Raw genomic sequence first — 15300 nt, forward strand, 5'->3', positions numbered from 1 at the left:
TGGGGACAATTGCCTGCAGTAATGTATAAAATGGGGATTCTGCCCTGATGTATAAAATGGGGACACATGCCTGCCATAATGTGTAAAAAGGGTGACACTTGCCTGCCGTAATGTTTAAAATGGGGACTCTGTCTGCCGTGATGTATAAAATGGGGACAATTGCCTGCAGTAATGTATAAAATGGGGATTCTGCCCTGATGTATAAAATGGGGACACGTGCCTGCCATAATGTGTAAAAAGGGGGACACTTGCCTGCCGTAATGTATAAAATGGGGACTCTTGCCTGCCATAATGTGTAAAATGGGGACTCTTGCCTGCCGTAATGTGGGGATTTAATGTATCAAGGGCATTGCAGTGTGTGGCATAATATGGTGCAGGGGGCATTACTGTGTGGGGCTTAAGATGGTAGAATTTTTTTTCCCCTATGGTGGGCGTGATCTGTTGGTACACGGTCAAACACTGGGGTATGAGGTAGTCTTTTCAGATGAGGGCACGCCCATTAAAATGAGGCCAGGCCCATTTAAATAATGAGGGCACGCCACCTTGCCGGGGGGGATGCTGGCGACACATAAAGGGATGCATTTTTGGGGTACTGCGTATTTTAATGTGATATATATATATATATATATATATATATATATATATAGATATATATATATAGATATATATAATAGTATTTTTAGGCTTTTTGTATGTGACGGTTGTATTTTGTCGGCTAATTGTGTTATCTTATTTTCAACCAGCAATGTCATCTGAGGAGTACTGCCAATTCTGGTCAGGATTCATTGATCTGTACCATCAGAACGAGTGCCTGTGGCGTGTCAGAAGCCCGGACTATGCCAACAGAATCAAGCGGAATTAGGCATATCAGCAGCTTATTGAGTACAGTAGAGGCAGAAACTCTGATGTCGATGTGAATTGGGTGAAGAAAAAAATCGCAAATTTCCGAACAGTCTTCGTTAAGGAACAAAAGAAGGTGCAGGATTCACAGTGATCCGGACGCGGGACTGATGAGGTCTATAAACTGACGCTGTGGTACTATGACCAAATTCAGTTCATTATAGAGCAAGAGCCGCGGGTAAGGTCACGGGACGCTCTGGCTCCAGAGTCTCCAATTCCTGTAAAAGAGGAGGCCCAGGAAACTCTGGATCTGGTAAGTACACACACATTTGTTTGGTATGCCCCCAACAAATTTTGACATAGACCTAATTTTGATTTTTCTCATATTGCAGGAACCTACCCCGGAGCTGGAGGAGGAGCCTACCACAGGCCAAGGGGCAGAAGTGGAGGAGCCGGTAGTGGAGCCGGTGGCAACCCCACAGCAGCGTCCAGCAAGACCGAGGCGCACGGCGAGGAGGACCACTTCTGCCCCCTATAGCACCCCCTCTGGCTCCCAGCAGTTTTTCCAATGCGCCGAGGAGGTTCTCCATTGGCCCCCGTATGTGGAACAACAATTTGGCAATTATATTGCTGCGGAAATGCGCCTGATAACGGAGGAACAAAAAATTATACTCCAACGGTTAATCTTTGAGGTTACCTCACGCGCCACGCGCCAAGCACTGGTGCCGACGTGTGAGATAGTGCCACCTGACCGTTGGTATAACCCAAATTTGTCCCCTCCACCCTTCCCATACCACCCCCCAATGGAGCATGCGCCGGTAAACCCTCCTCCGCAACCGTTTTTTTTTCCCGATGGGAGCCACACAGCCCAGCCAAACTGGCAGCCAAACGTCACCATGCCACCCCCTCCCGCCTTTGCCTGTCAAGCAGGCAGAGGGGCTCGCAAGGCAATGACAGCTGTTGCACTGCGGCGCTGGCTCCCTTCTGACCTGATCGCTGTGATGAACTGGAGCAAGCAATCAGGTCAGATCCGTGCATGCTTCTGTGTGAAAATGGTAAAGTTAAAGTTAATGGTAAAGTAAAGTAAAAAAAAAAAGATGTGCAGGTCCACCCATTCAGTATAACCAGCCTCGGGCTCTTTGAGCCGGTCCTGGTTGCAAAAATATGAGGGAAAAATGGAGTAGGGGTCCCCCATATTTAGGCAACCAGCACTGGGCTCATGGACCAGTCCTGGTTCAGAAAATACGGAGGCCAAAAAGAGTAGGGGTCCCCCATATTTTTGAAACCAGTACCGGGCTCCACTAGCTAGGGAGGTGATGCCGCAGCCAGGGGACACTTTTATACAGGTCCCTGCAGACGCAGCATCACACACCAAAACTAGTCACCCCTGGCCAGGGTTCCCTGGGGGGTGGGGACCCCTTAAATAAAGGGGTCCCCCCTCCAGGAACCCAAGGGCCAGGGGTGAAGCCCGAGGCTGTCCCAAGCACCCGTGGGCGGGGGGTGCCGGGCTGATAGCCAAAAATGAGTTTAAAAAATGAATATTGTCTTGCTGTGGAACTACAAGTCCCAGCAAGCCTCCCCGCATGCCGGTACTTGGAGAACCACAAGTTCCAGCATGCAGGGAATTAAAGGGCACCCTGGTACCTGTAGTTCCACAACAAAAGAAATACCCCAAAAAAGACAAAACACACACACCGTGAAGGTAAAAGTTTATTAACACACATTTACACACACACATACTTACCTAGTGTCCCACGCAGCCCCTCGGTCCTCTTGTCCATGTAGAATCTATGGGGTACCTCTGAAAGATCAAAAAATATAACCACAGGTTGTACAGAATGGATGGCATTATTTATATGACAGAAGCATGCACAGATCAGTCAGATCCGTGCATGCTTCTGTGTGAAAATGTTAAGAAAGTGTAAAAAAAAAACAAATGATGTGCAGGTCCCCCCAAAAGCATAACCAGCCTTGGGCTCTTTGAGCTGGTGCTGGTTGCAAAAATATGAGGGAAAAATGGAGTAGGGGTCCCCCATATTTAAGCAACCAGCACCGGGCTCTTGGAACGGTCCTGGTTCCGAAAATATGAGGGACAAAAAGAGTAGGGGTCCCCCGTATTTTTGAAACCAGCACCGGGCTCCACTAGCCAGGGAGGTGGTGCCGCAGCCAGGGGACACTTTTATACAGGTCCCTGCGGCCGCAGCATCACACACCCCAACTAGTCACCCATGGCCGGGGTTCCCTGGGGGGGTGGGGACCCCTTAAATAAAGGGGTCCCCCCTCCAGGAACCCAAGGGCCAGGGGTGAAGCCCGAGGCTGTCCCAAGCACCCGTGGGCGGGGGGTGCCGGGCTGATAGCCAAAAATGAGTTTAAAAAATGAATATTGTCTTGCTGTGGAACTACAAGTCCCAGCAAGCCTCCCCGCATGCCGGTACTTGGAGAACCACAAGTTCCAGCATGCAGGGAATTAAAGGGCACCCTGGTACCTGTAGTTCCACAACAAAAGAAATACCCCAAAAAAGACAAAACACACACACCGTGAAGGTAAAAGTTTATTAACACACATTTACACACTCACACATACTTACCTAGTGTCCCACGCAGCCCCTCGGTCCTCTTGTCCATGTAGAATCTATGGGGTACCTCTGAAAGATCAAAAAATATAACCACAGGGTGTACAGAATGGATGGCATTATTTATATGACAGAAGCATGCACAGATCAGTCAGATCCGTGCATGCTTCTGTGTGAAAATGTTAAGAAAGTGTAAAAAAAAAACAAATGATGTGCAGGTCCCCCCAAAAGCATAACCAGCCTTGGGCTCTTTGAGCTGGTGCTGGTTGCAAAAATATGAGGGAAAAATGGAGTAGGGGTCCCCCATATTTAAGCAACCAGCACCGGGTTCTTGGAACGGTCCTGGTTCCGAAAATATGAGGGACAAAAAGAGTAGGGGTCCCCCGTATTTTTGAAACCAGCACCGGGCTCCACTAGCCAGGGAGGTGGTGCCGCAGCCAGGGGACACTTTTATACAGGTCCCTGCGGCCGCAGCATCACACACCCCAACTAGTCACCCATGGCCGGGGTTCCCTGGGGGGGTGGGGACCCCTTAAATAAAGGGGTCCCCCCCTCCAGGCACCCAAGGGCCAGGGGTGAAGCCCGAGGCTGTCCCCAGCACCCGTGGGCGGTGGGTGCCGGGCTGATAGCCAAAATTGTGTTTAAAAAATGAATATTGTCTTTTGCTGTGGAACTACAAGTCCCAGCAAGCCTCCCCGCATGCCGGTACTTGGAGAACCACAAGTACCAGCATGCAGAGAATGAAAGGGCCCGCTGGTACCTGTAGTTCCACAACAAAATACCCCCAAAAAAGACAAAACACACACACCGTGAAGGTAAAAGTTTATTAACACACTGACACACTCGCACATACTTACCTAGTGTCCCACGCAGCCCTTCGGTCCTCTTGTCCATGTAGAATCCATGGGTTCACTGGAAAAAAATGTAAACAAAAATCAGCCACAGAGCAGAAATGCACTGTTTTAAAAATGGCTGACAGTCGAAAAAGACACTCCCCCCAACCCTGTAATGCCATCCCACTATTATAATGAGATAGTAAAAATCTCACATAAGCCAAAATCTCACATAAGCCAAAATCGTAAGCATAGTACAGATCTCAAGAAAAGTTAGTCAAATCTGTGCTATCTGGCCTCCAGGCTATCTGGCCTCCAGTATACCGGCGCCGGGATCCCGACAGCCGGCATACCGAAACTTATTCTCCCTCGTGGGGGTCCACGACCCCCCTGGAGGGAGAATAAAATAGCGTGGCGCGCATTGCGCGCCACCGTGCCCATAGCGTGGTGAGCGCAGCGAGCCCGCAAGGGGCTCATTTGCACTCGCCACACTGTCGGTAAGCCGGAGGTCGGGCTCCCGGCGCCGGTATGCTGGTCTCCGGGAGCCCGACCGCCGGCATATCGTAGTGAACCCCTCCAGGGAGTTCAAGGGAAATCGCAAGTAAAAATCGAACATAGCAAAGATCTCACCGTGTGTACACACCCTTAGGGTCAGTCATGTGGCGAGGGACAGGATTCGCATCTGTTTGGCCACATATTTTATGTTTGGAAGCCACAAGCGCTGCTTTTGCCTCTCACATCTGTTCATAAATAATTTGAATTGGTCCTGTACCACCAACCCATGGCACCCAGTTTGGGTACCACTGATCTAGGTGCATCAGTTGTCTGAATTCTGGGACTATAAATAGGCTTGCCATAATATCATTTCATCTTGGACTCCAATGATTTGCACAGGTCCTGTGGCTTAAATAAACAAGGTGAAATGCAGGCTTGAATTTACCCAGCCACAGAACCTGTGTAACTTATAGGTGTCCCTGACTAAAGGGATATTATGGCAAGGCTAGCTCTGCGTTAACATGACAGAATGTAACCCTAAACATGTAAGAACTGCAGCATTTGTACAGGAACTGGTTATGCAGAAGGTCCGTTGTGAGAGTATTGTATATTATTCACATGTTTATACTATGTGATCCTTAACATTACTCATTTATCAAATAAACAACTGTGTGTGTTCCACTCCAGAGTGGCAAAAGAGAACTGCACATATTCTCTATTAAATACAGAAGTAGCTGTTTGTGTCATACTCAGCTTTATATCAAGGCAGAGCTCATTAATCTGCAGGTACAATTGTGTGAAGAAATGCACAAAGCACAATTCTTAAGGTTTGCTAGATCAGCTGTTTTAAAGTGGACACATTTATTACACATGTGGACTGGCTTTGTTGCATTTCATTTGGATACATGCTGCATCTTTCCTTCTGCTCTCATTTTGCAGCAGTGTGCAAGCCACACTTAGTATTTACAATGTATCCCCACCTCCAATATTTGCTTGTTGGGTGGTGTAGGAGTATCTACATTAGCTCTGGAACACTCTTGGATCAGCCAACAAAGTTGTAGCACAGTCTCTCTCATCCCAGGTCAATGTGGATGAATCAGTAAACACAGGTGTTTCTGTTTATATAGGCTTAACGCATACAGGGGCAGATTTATTAAGCCTGGTGAAGTGATAAAGTGGAAAGTGATAACGCACCAGCCAGTCAGCTCCTAACTGTAATTTTTCAAACCCAGCCTGTGACATGGTATAGATCTGATTGGCTGGTCCTTTATCACCTTCCACTTTATCACTTCACCGAGCTTAATAAATCTGCCCCACAGTACTGAACTTACTCTTTAGCCCTAGTCTCTGGGAGATCCATTTAACTTTATCATGGTCTGCTACTGCGCAATGATGCAAATCATTAGCCATTGGGAGTGTGGCTAGTATAATTCATCATTGAGCCATGGGGACATGACTGCTCTCACCAAGGCCCCACAATACACATTTCTCAAACAGAGAATCGAGATGCGGCAGTTTGGTCTACACCCCCCGGGAGTCCAGGTGATTTCTCTGGAACTCATGAGTCTCACGGACATTATGGCAGAGCAGGCAAGTATGATTAACAAAGATCATGAAGTAATTGTGGCAGTGTACAGACAGCAGTTAAAAAATTGTGGCAGGCCATCTGTATGAGGAACAAAGAGACAACATTCTGTAAACAAAGTCTTTAACCTTTTCTCAGGAGTCTATTGCAACCTTCTTCAAATAGAACATGTCTCTGTACCTGCTCCTTTAATGGGCATATATGATCTCATTCTTAAGGGTTGATTCAGTTAGCCTCGAGTCAGCTTATCCCACCAGTAAGTGCACAGAGCTGCCTACAAGGGCATCATATATTAAGCCGACAGTTATCACATTTACATGCATAAGGTCAATATGGTTGAAATGGCAACATGCTTGGAAAGTTATCAGTGACAATGTCAACATTTATCATGTCTACATGGATGAAGTCAGCATGACAGTATGTCGACAACACTCCTGGTGGCCTAGTGGTCACTTGCATGGTCCTGATGGCAGCAGATGTTTGACAGAGAACTATTTGAGTGAGAATTTTCTGCCTATCCCTAACCCTCTCCTAGTGCCTAACCCTACCTTCCCACCTGCAGGCTAACCCTAACCTCCCCCTAGTTCTTAACCTCCCCCCACAGCCTACCCTTAACCTCCCCCTAGTGCCTAACCCTACCACCCACCCCCGCAGCCTAACCCTACACTAGTGCCTAACTCTAACCCCCCCCCACAGCCTCTAACTCTAACCCTCCCCCTAGTGCCTAATCCTAACCCTACCCTAGTGCCTAACCCTACATTAACCCCGCAGTCTCTAACCCTAACCTCACCCGATTGCCTACTCCTAATTCTCCCCTAGTGCCTAGCCCTACCTCCTCACCCCCACCCCCACAGCCTATCCCTAATCCTCCCTAGTACCTAATCCTAATCCTGCCCTAGTACCTAACCCTACCTCTTCCCCACCCCACCACCCTGTAGCCTATTCCTAACCATCGCCTAGTGCCTAATCCTAATCTTCCCAGCGGAGCCAAAACATAACTCTCTGCACTCTGAGAATATCAGAATTTCACATGGTGAAATTTCAGATGTCAACATTGTGAACATGTAACCATTTTGAGGATGTTGACATATTCAACCTTGTCGATATTCTACTGTTGACATTATGAATGTCAACGTATTAACTGTCGACAATGTGCCTAGATCCTGTGTACAAAAATCTGTCAGTCCAGGGTGAGGTGGAAGTGAGTTAATATGTTGTTGCTCGTGTTTCCAAGCAGTTCTAATGGCACATCATCCGGTTCACAGATAATTGAATTGACCCTTTAGTTGCATACTTCCTCCAAGACACTCATTCCTCTCTCAACCCCTACCACTCTCTTGCTCCATGTGAAACCCTGAGTATCTCTTATGTACTTGAGTCCAGGCACTTCCCTATCTTCATGTCATAGTTGGCCGCCCCATTTACTTGTCACATACAGCGGCCATGTCCCTTGTGCCCACTGCAAGCAAAATCTGCACATTCCCTCTCAGCATAATACAAATCAGACACACCCTTGAGGGTCACTAAGCTAATACACACATAGGACCAACCCAATCACATGTAGTAATATGAACAACACATCATGACTATGCAATAAAACTTCTACATTTGAATACGAGCAGCTGTGCAATTCCGTGTCATTAAAATTCAAATGCAACAGGAGGCATCTGTAGGAGATAGATGCCTCCTGTTAGCATGTGCAAAATCTGAATGATGCAGCCTCGGATCACCATTGAGGAAAGGAGGTATCCTTCATATGGAGGCTTGAGAACTTCTCTGGTTTATTATTCCTCCTCTCGAAGTGCCGTACAGTAATCCCAATGTTCATAAAAGACAAAAGGGAAAGGAACAAATGTGTAGAACAGTTTCACACCACTCTGGATATTTCCACAACTCAAAAAACAGAAGGGCGTACCCCACTCACACAGAAACAAGTGAGTGGAAACCCACAAAGGTATCTTTGGTAAATGGATGTCCTTATGATGTTAAGATACAAATCTCAGGAGCGTACCAAAACTCACACTGGAGGTACGATGATAAATCACATAGAGGTATCTTTAAAATCTGTCAGATGCATACCCCAACTTACACAATTTGCAGTTGAAAAACTTCATTTAATACAATGTACCTTGGTTATTAGGCTTATTTTTCCCACGGGCAGATGTTTTCAGGTTAGCAGTAAGGGCTATAGTAACAAGGACTGTATATTGGTCCTGATTCAGATGTGGTTGTTCTTGCTACTGCCATTGCCATACGCCATTGCGATTATATGCTAATATGGGGAGCAGCAAACCTGAGCATAGGGACGCCCACTGCTATCACATAACTTCTGCCCAACAATGTATAATTGCTGAACATTGGTACAATCATTGCAAACCGGGTCATGTCACAGATTCTGAGTGCCTCTGTAGACACGCAGGCTGAGTGGCTCTCCTGGGATGCAGAGGGCTCTGCAGTAACAAGTAACATCACAAGTGCTAATTTATGCATGCCCAGAAAATGCCATCTGAACAGCCATGACACGCCTGCATTTGGCCAACCGCTCCCCGTTACCACCCCCAAATGCTGTCTTCCTGTCACTCACTTTCAGACTAATTCCTCGGTGCGACTACAATCACAATTCACTTGCTGCACGTGCGCACCGTGGCTCAGACACATGTGCAGTGTCAGGTCTGTAACTGTGTCTGTACCCGGAGGGGGCACTAGTGGGTCAGTAGTGGTGCGGTGGAGGAAGCGAGGAGGCTGTAGAAGATTCCTGTGCATGTGTGCAATTATATTTATTTAGCACACAGAGGTATGAACAGTCACTGAAGCACAATAACAATACCGATGGTTTGAGCAAAGAAGCTGACAGAGGTATAACAACAGTCACAGATTATGATCTGTAAACCAGTGAAATTAATAACAGTGATGACCGACTTGGAAGCCAATGGCAAACATCAATGGTCGACTTGGAAGTCGATGGTAACAGGATCAAATATGCAGACGATAGTAATGCAGCTGATGACAGTGAACACAGGCAATAGTATTTCCGGAGATTGGTCTGGAAAGTGGAAACCAACAGCAAAAAGTTCACACAGTCTGTATATATGCACAAGTCCACAAAGCCAAGCAAGGCCAAAGCAGGAGACAGTTTGTAAATTACAAGCTGGCTGTTTTAAGTGCCAGATGGAATAGCACAGTGCTGAACGCAGATAAACAACACACAGATGAGAATGGTAAGTAGCAAGTGGAGAGAGTTTCTTACTGCATGCAGAGGTGGAAGCTGACTGTGGAAGGAGTTGTAGCAGAGCAGGATGTCTGGAGCCTGTAGTTCCACGGAGACACTGGAGCCAGGAGACTGGAGCCAGGAGACGCTGTACACTGGATGTGACGCATTGTTCGAGGCGATGAGACTGAGCCGATGTTCTGGATTTATACCCCCTGGTCAGCAGGCATTGGATGCTTGAATCATGTGTGCAGACACAGCGCAGGATTGGGTGTTACAGGTCAGCTGACCGCAAGTGTCATGGCAGCGCCCATGCTGCACAGATGGTGGGTACACGCTAGATGTACTTCAGGGGTACACAATGACAATGGGCTTCATGCCCACGGACAGAGCATTCATGCAGCCGCAAACTGGGGCCGTGACCTCGGGAGGCCTGCACACCAGCGCGCTGGTTAGTGAAATCCCACTGAACGCTGATTCCTGACACGTAGTAAGAAAACAGCAACCGATATGCGTGCAATAGCCACTTTGCTATCGCATCTTAATTAGGCCCATAGTCTATTTAGATCAGTGGTTCCTAAATTAGGCAGTATGACCCACTGGGGCACACTGTATTGCCCTCTTTGGGCAGCTGGGGGTGCTACAGGGCTAAGCACACTGAGCCCTTGATGATGGATGCCAGACATAGCCAATTACAGCTGAACATGCAGAACTCACAGGGGTGGAGCTAAACCAGATAATACAGGAATAGGGATGGTCAGCCAGAGAGGGGAGTGCAAGTAAGATGGGAGTCAGAGAGAAGAGAGAGCAGGTAGGATGTGATGGTCAGAGCTGTAGTGAAGAAATAGGAGGATCAGCACTAGAAAGTGGGACAGAGAAGCATATTAGAAGCATATTATTCAGACCGCCTTAGGCGGCTCGCACATGGGAACTCCCAGTGTGCGACCCGCCTCAGGCACCCCACTACCGCTGACTGCAACCTAGTATATTGGCGGGCTGGTGACATCAGCTCTGACGATGCGGGGGGCGGTGCATGGATATCACATGCGCTGCCTGTACACCAGGCATGTCCAAACTGCGGCCCTCCAGCTGTTATGAAACTACTGTCAAAGTCAGAAAAATATCCCCATACACACTGCCATATTTGCACCGCACACTGGTCCGCGCTGCGCATGCGTACGCTCTCCCGTGAAGGCGCATACCCGCAATAGCGTGCACCCGCGGGCGCACGGTATGCGTATTTACGGTAGAGTTTATGTAGTCGTAGCGTGCGACTCATTCGTTACATATTTTCACAATTAATGTAGTTTGTAGATCATGATCCCTTTGATAGTTTCTGAAAGTTTGGTTAATATAGAATGTCCCTGAGCTGAGGAATCCCTCTTTGTATCGTAGGAAGGGTCTAACAGGAGTCATGCAGTAGTGTTTGGTACCCATCGGAAGAGTATTTAAATAGCAATATTCCGGTGTTGGTTTGGAGCGTATTAATCGCTCGTGCGAATAGTTATGGACATAAGAAGTTTATGTCCATTTCTACTATTTACTCATACTCAGGTATGCGGCGGGAAACCTAGTTCCCCACCCACCTGAGCTGTTTGAAATCGTCACAGCCCACCTGTATGAATCAACCTATGACCTTTTGTTATGATGCAGGGCTGAATTCCGACGTCCAATGGACAATGGGATTGTAGGGACTGTAGGATTGCATTGTGTGTGGGGCATAAATAGGCAGGCCGACCACATCCAGCTCTCACTCTTCAACGGTTCTCATTGCTGAAAATCGGGTGCTGGATGTCCAGGCGCATGCGATCGTTTACCCTTGTGCGTAAGTTTCTCTCCGTAATCATTGTCTTACTGTGAGCCAATTTCTCTCATCTCTCTCCATTTCTCTCTCTCTCTCTCCTTTCTCTTTTCTCTCACATCTCCCCTAGACTAGTATTGAATTGTATTAGATAGTATTGTATTTTGGTTAGGAAGTCTCTGTTATATTGTAGTGTATCATTTGTACTGTTATCCCCTTTTACAAGTATATTAGATATAATACAGTTAATAGGCTTTGGACCCTAAACCAGTATCTGTATTTTCTATAGTGTTAAGTGTTCACTTGAGCGTCGGTGACGCTCAAGCAGCTTTGTAGTTAGTCAGGTTACACAAGGTTGCACTTACACCCTGTATTCACATTAAGGTATTCTGTGTATTTCATTGGTATAAGGTTTAGACATAAAGGTATAGCGTTGTGAGCGTCTGCGCCGCTGGTGACCTCCTCGTGGTCTCGAGCGTAAGCTACGCCATAGCGAATCATTACTCTAGTCATAACCAATAACGTGTTGTCCTGTGATCACTGGGCCGTGAGCGAACGTGACGCTTGAGCGTCTCGCCTACGGCTGAGCGATCGTTACGCAAATAGCGTACCCTTACGGTACTTCTTAAGTAAGCAGCGTACAGTGTTCTTAGACTTCATAAAGGGTTGTTTATACGACAAAGGAATTTAGCATTGTCAATTGGGGGACTCGTCCTGTCCTTCTCATATCTGCACTAGGTAGATCAGCAGACATTATCCCCCCAGCAAAGGGTGGGAGGTTGTCTCGCAGTGCTGACGGGATAAGCGTCTGCTTCGCTTAGATAAAGAGTGCTGAAGGAATCCGGGAACCGGAAGTAAGAACAAAACGCTTGTGTCTTTTAAAACTGTTTTATTTCTCTTCTGTCTTGCGTATACACACACGCATACATATATATCTGCATTTCTTTTTCAATTTCGTATATCACTATTCCTGTTTGCCAATTTTTATAGTTGATAGAAAGTGCTAAAAGAGATTTGCTGTTATTTCATAGTAGAGGTAATAGTTAAAGTATAGACCAACACACGGCTTGTCTGGGAGATAAGGCAGTCAGTGTGGTGTGCGGTAGATGATCAGGGATCATCTACATTGATAAAGGTAGAAATTGTGTTACGGTGGATCTTTGTTTTGCGTACACGTGTCCCTAACAAAAGACTTGCGTACGCAATCCAAACGGCAGACGCACGCAGCGTACATTACGCAACGTAGCGTCTGGTTACGCAACGTAGCTCAAGTCACGAAAAGTTGAATTAGCGCAAAGCGATAATTAGCGCAAAGGCGATAAGTAACGCACAGCGGTAAATAACGTGACGCGGTAAATAACGCAAATCTATTTTTGGAAAAATCTGAAATTTAGTTTAACAGATCCTGCTCCTAATTGGTAACACAGTTGGACTGAAGACAATTTCTGCGCAGAAATAGATATAGAAACAAAGTGTACATGTGTTGAGTGAGTGTGTTTTTTTTTTATCACATAAGTTTATATAACTTAGAGGTTGAACCAAAAGGAAAGTCGGGTACTCGTCAAGGGACACACGTGTAAGTGACATATACGGTGGCTGGGGAGGCATCCCTGGTTAAATAATATTTGAGCATTAGAGTATAGCGGACCATAAGGTAACAGACCAGGAGGTCATTAAGGTAACAGACCAGGAGGTCATTAACAGACGGTAACAGACCAGGAGGTCATAAGGTAACAGGTAAAATAGACAAAGAGGTCCGCTATAAAGGTACAAGAGGCACAACGCCTGGGGTGTTGGTGCAGAACCCATATAGGCCATAAGCTCTTGCTGAAGGAATCGCGGCCGGAAACATCGATTCCATTGATCTTTCAGTACATGACAAGTAGTGCTTATGTACTGAACGATTGGACCGCACGTAATTGTGTGCAGTAGTTAGTAATCTGACCTATTACCATTAGAGTAAAGTGGTCACAAACGCTATTTGTACATTCTGACGTGATTTGTGTAATTTTTTATTTTTAAAGGGAAGTTCGCTGGTCACTCAGGAACTATCTAACAACCCCAACTTTACTGGAAAGAGTAAGTGTCCTTCGGGTAACCCTCATATGTTCCAGTAAACAGAAGGTTCACAGGGGCCCTGGGTTGGGTACAGCAGCTCTGGTTACAGTGATTGCAGTACTGGCCAACGTGGGCGAGAAGTAAGTGGGGTACTTGGTAAACCGCCACCGCCGGCCTGCCCAGGACATCTTGGTTTGTTTGTAAGGGTTCGCTGAAAACCTTGATATAAAGATCCAAGGAGGAATAAGCAACACCTGCAGATTATGGGGGCCAGTTGTTCAGGTAGGGGGCGATCAACCTCGGTTCGGGTTGATTCAGAGAACCGACCCGTTGGGTCGGCAAGGTACATCATGTGTGAAAAATACGGAAGTCACACAGAATCTTTATGTGATGAATGGGAGAGAATGACTGTACAAGACAGGGACAAAGTCCCAAGAATAGGTAGCTTCAGTCCAGAAGTGTTACAAAATTTAAGGAGGAGGATATGTCTCATTGAACCAACAAAGAGACGAAGTAAACATTATGATTATGTGCAGTTAGGGCAACAGGAAGGTGAATTACAAAGAGATTCAATTGACTTTTCTGAATCTTATCTTGAGAGGAGAGACATGGCATCGGGGAGGATTATGGTTGCGGAGAAAAGCACAAGGTTGAACAATAAAAACGCTCTTAGCAACTGTAGTATAGATTATAAGAATAAGTGTAATAACTGTAACAATGATTATTGTAATACTGTTGAATGTACAACTATTAACCTATGCAAGTTGCACCCCATGTCAAACTTCCCTCAGGAATACAAACAAGAAAGTGAGCCCAGAACGATGTCAGCACCTCTTCCAGCAACCATCACAAAAGCCATCCAGGTGGACGCGACCAAATTGGTAAAGGCAATAATCGAACCCCCTAACGGAGGGTCAGGTGAGGTCGTGTCCACAGGTACGTACAATGTTTCATATCACGCACAAACAGATATACCCCAAAATATAAGACCAACACAAGATGATGTAACTGAGCTCGATCTGGCCAGGGTGATCTCAGTCCCCAATGGGAAGACTGACGATCAGGGAATCATTCCCGTCAAGGACAGTGCAATGCGCTGTCTCTGGTCCCGGACCGAATTGAGATCAATTGTGTCTGAATTTCCTGATCCTAGGAAAAATCTAGTCAAATGTCAAAAGTTTATTAAAGAACTAGGAAACGCCACAGAACCCACCAACAAAGAATGGCGGACAGTGCTGAGGGCATGTTTGCCCTCCAGTGTTGACCCTGAAAAATTCATTGCTGATTGTAAATTAAACACGGAGGTACCTTGTATGGAAGAACACAATCAGGAATGTATTAGGCAGATTAACCGACAGTTAGGAATATATTTCCCAGCTGCTGTCAAGTGGAATGACATTCTCTCCATAAGGCAAAACGAAAGGGAAAATGTTTCTAATTATTTCAATCGAGCACTGCAAATAATGGCTAGAAACACTGGGATCGCAGACATCAAGACAAATGCACAACATAAAGGAATAGCGGTTAAGGTATTAATGAATGGTTTAAAAGATGAATTAAAAACAAGGGTACAGACCACCAACCCAAACTGGAGAGATATCTCGGTGACCGCACTAAGAGAGGCCGTCATCAATCATGATCAGAATATCACCAGATACAGAGAGTCACAAAGAGATGAGTTAATGGCAGCAAATATACAGGCCCAAAACACAAGACCACCCCAACAAAAGCCCCACACCCCTGTGAGAAATCCAGATATGGAAGTCTGTTACAATTGTCATAAAAAGGGACACTTTGCAAGAGATTGTAGATCAAGAGAAAGACAACACCATAATCATGAAAACCAAGGAATCAGGGAAGAACAGGGGAAACGGTTGATGATGATGAGCATCCGAGCGTTTGAGGAG

General features: G+C 46.4%; 1 long non-coding RNA gene across 1 annotated transcript in view; it reads left to right on the forward strand.

The window, feature by feature from the left end:
• The window catches only part of LOC134932208 (uncharacterized), a 337842-nt gene that overhangs the window by 154049 nt on the left and 168493 nt on the right, over positions 1-15300 (forward strand). The window contains exon 2 of the long non-coding RNA XR_010179264.1: positions 744-1153. This is a non-coding gene — a long non-coding RNA (uncharacterized LOC134932208). The remainder of the gene's footprint in view (positions 1-743; positions 1154-15300) is intronic.

The sequence above is a fragment of the Pseudophryne corroboree genome, chromosome 6 (assembly GCF_028390025.1).
Source record: "Pseudophryne corroboree isolate aPseCor3 chromosome 6, aPseCor3.hap2, whole genome shotgun sequence".
In the NCBI taxonomy this organism is placed as follows: domain Eukaryota; kingdom Metazoa; phylum Chordata; class Amphibia; order Anura; family Myobatrachidae; genus Pseudophryne; species Pseudophryne corroboree.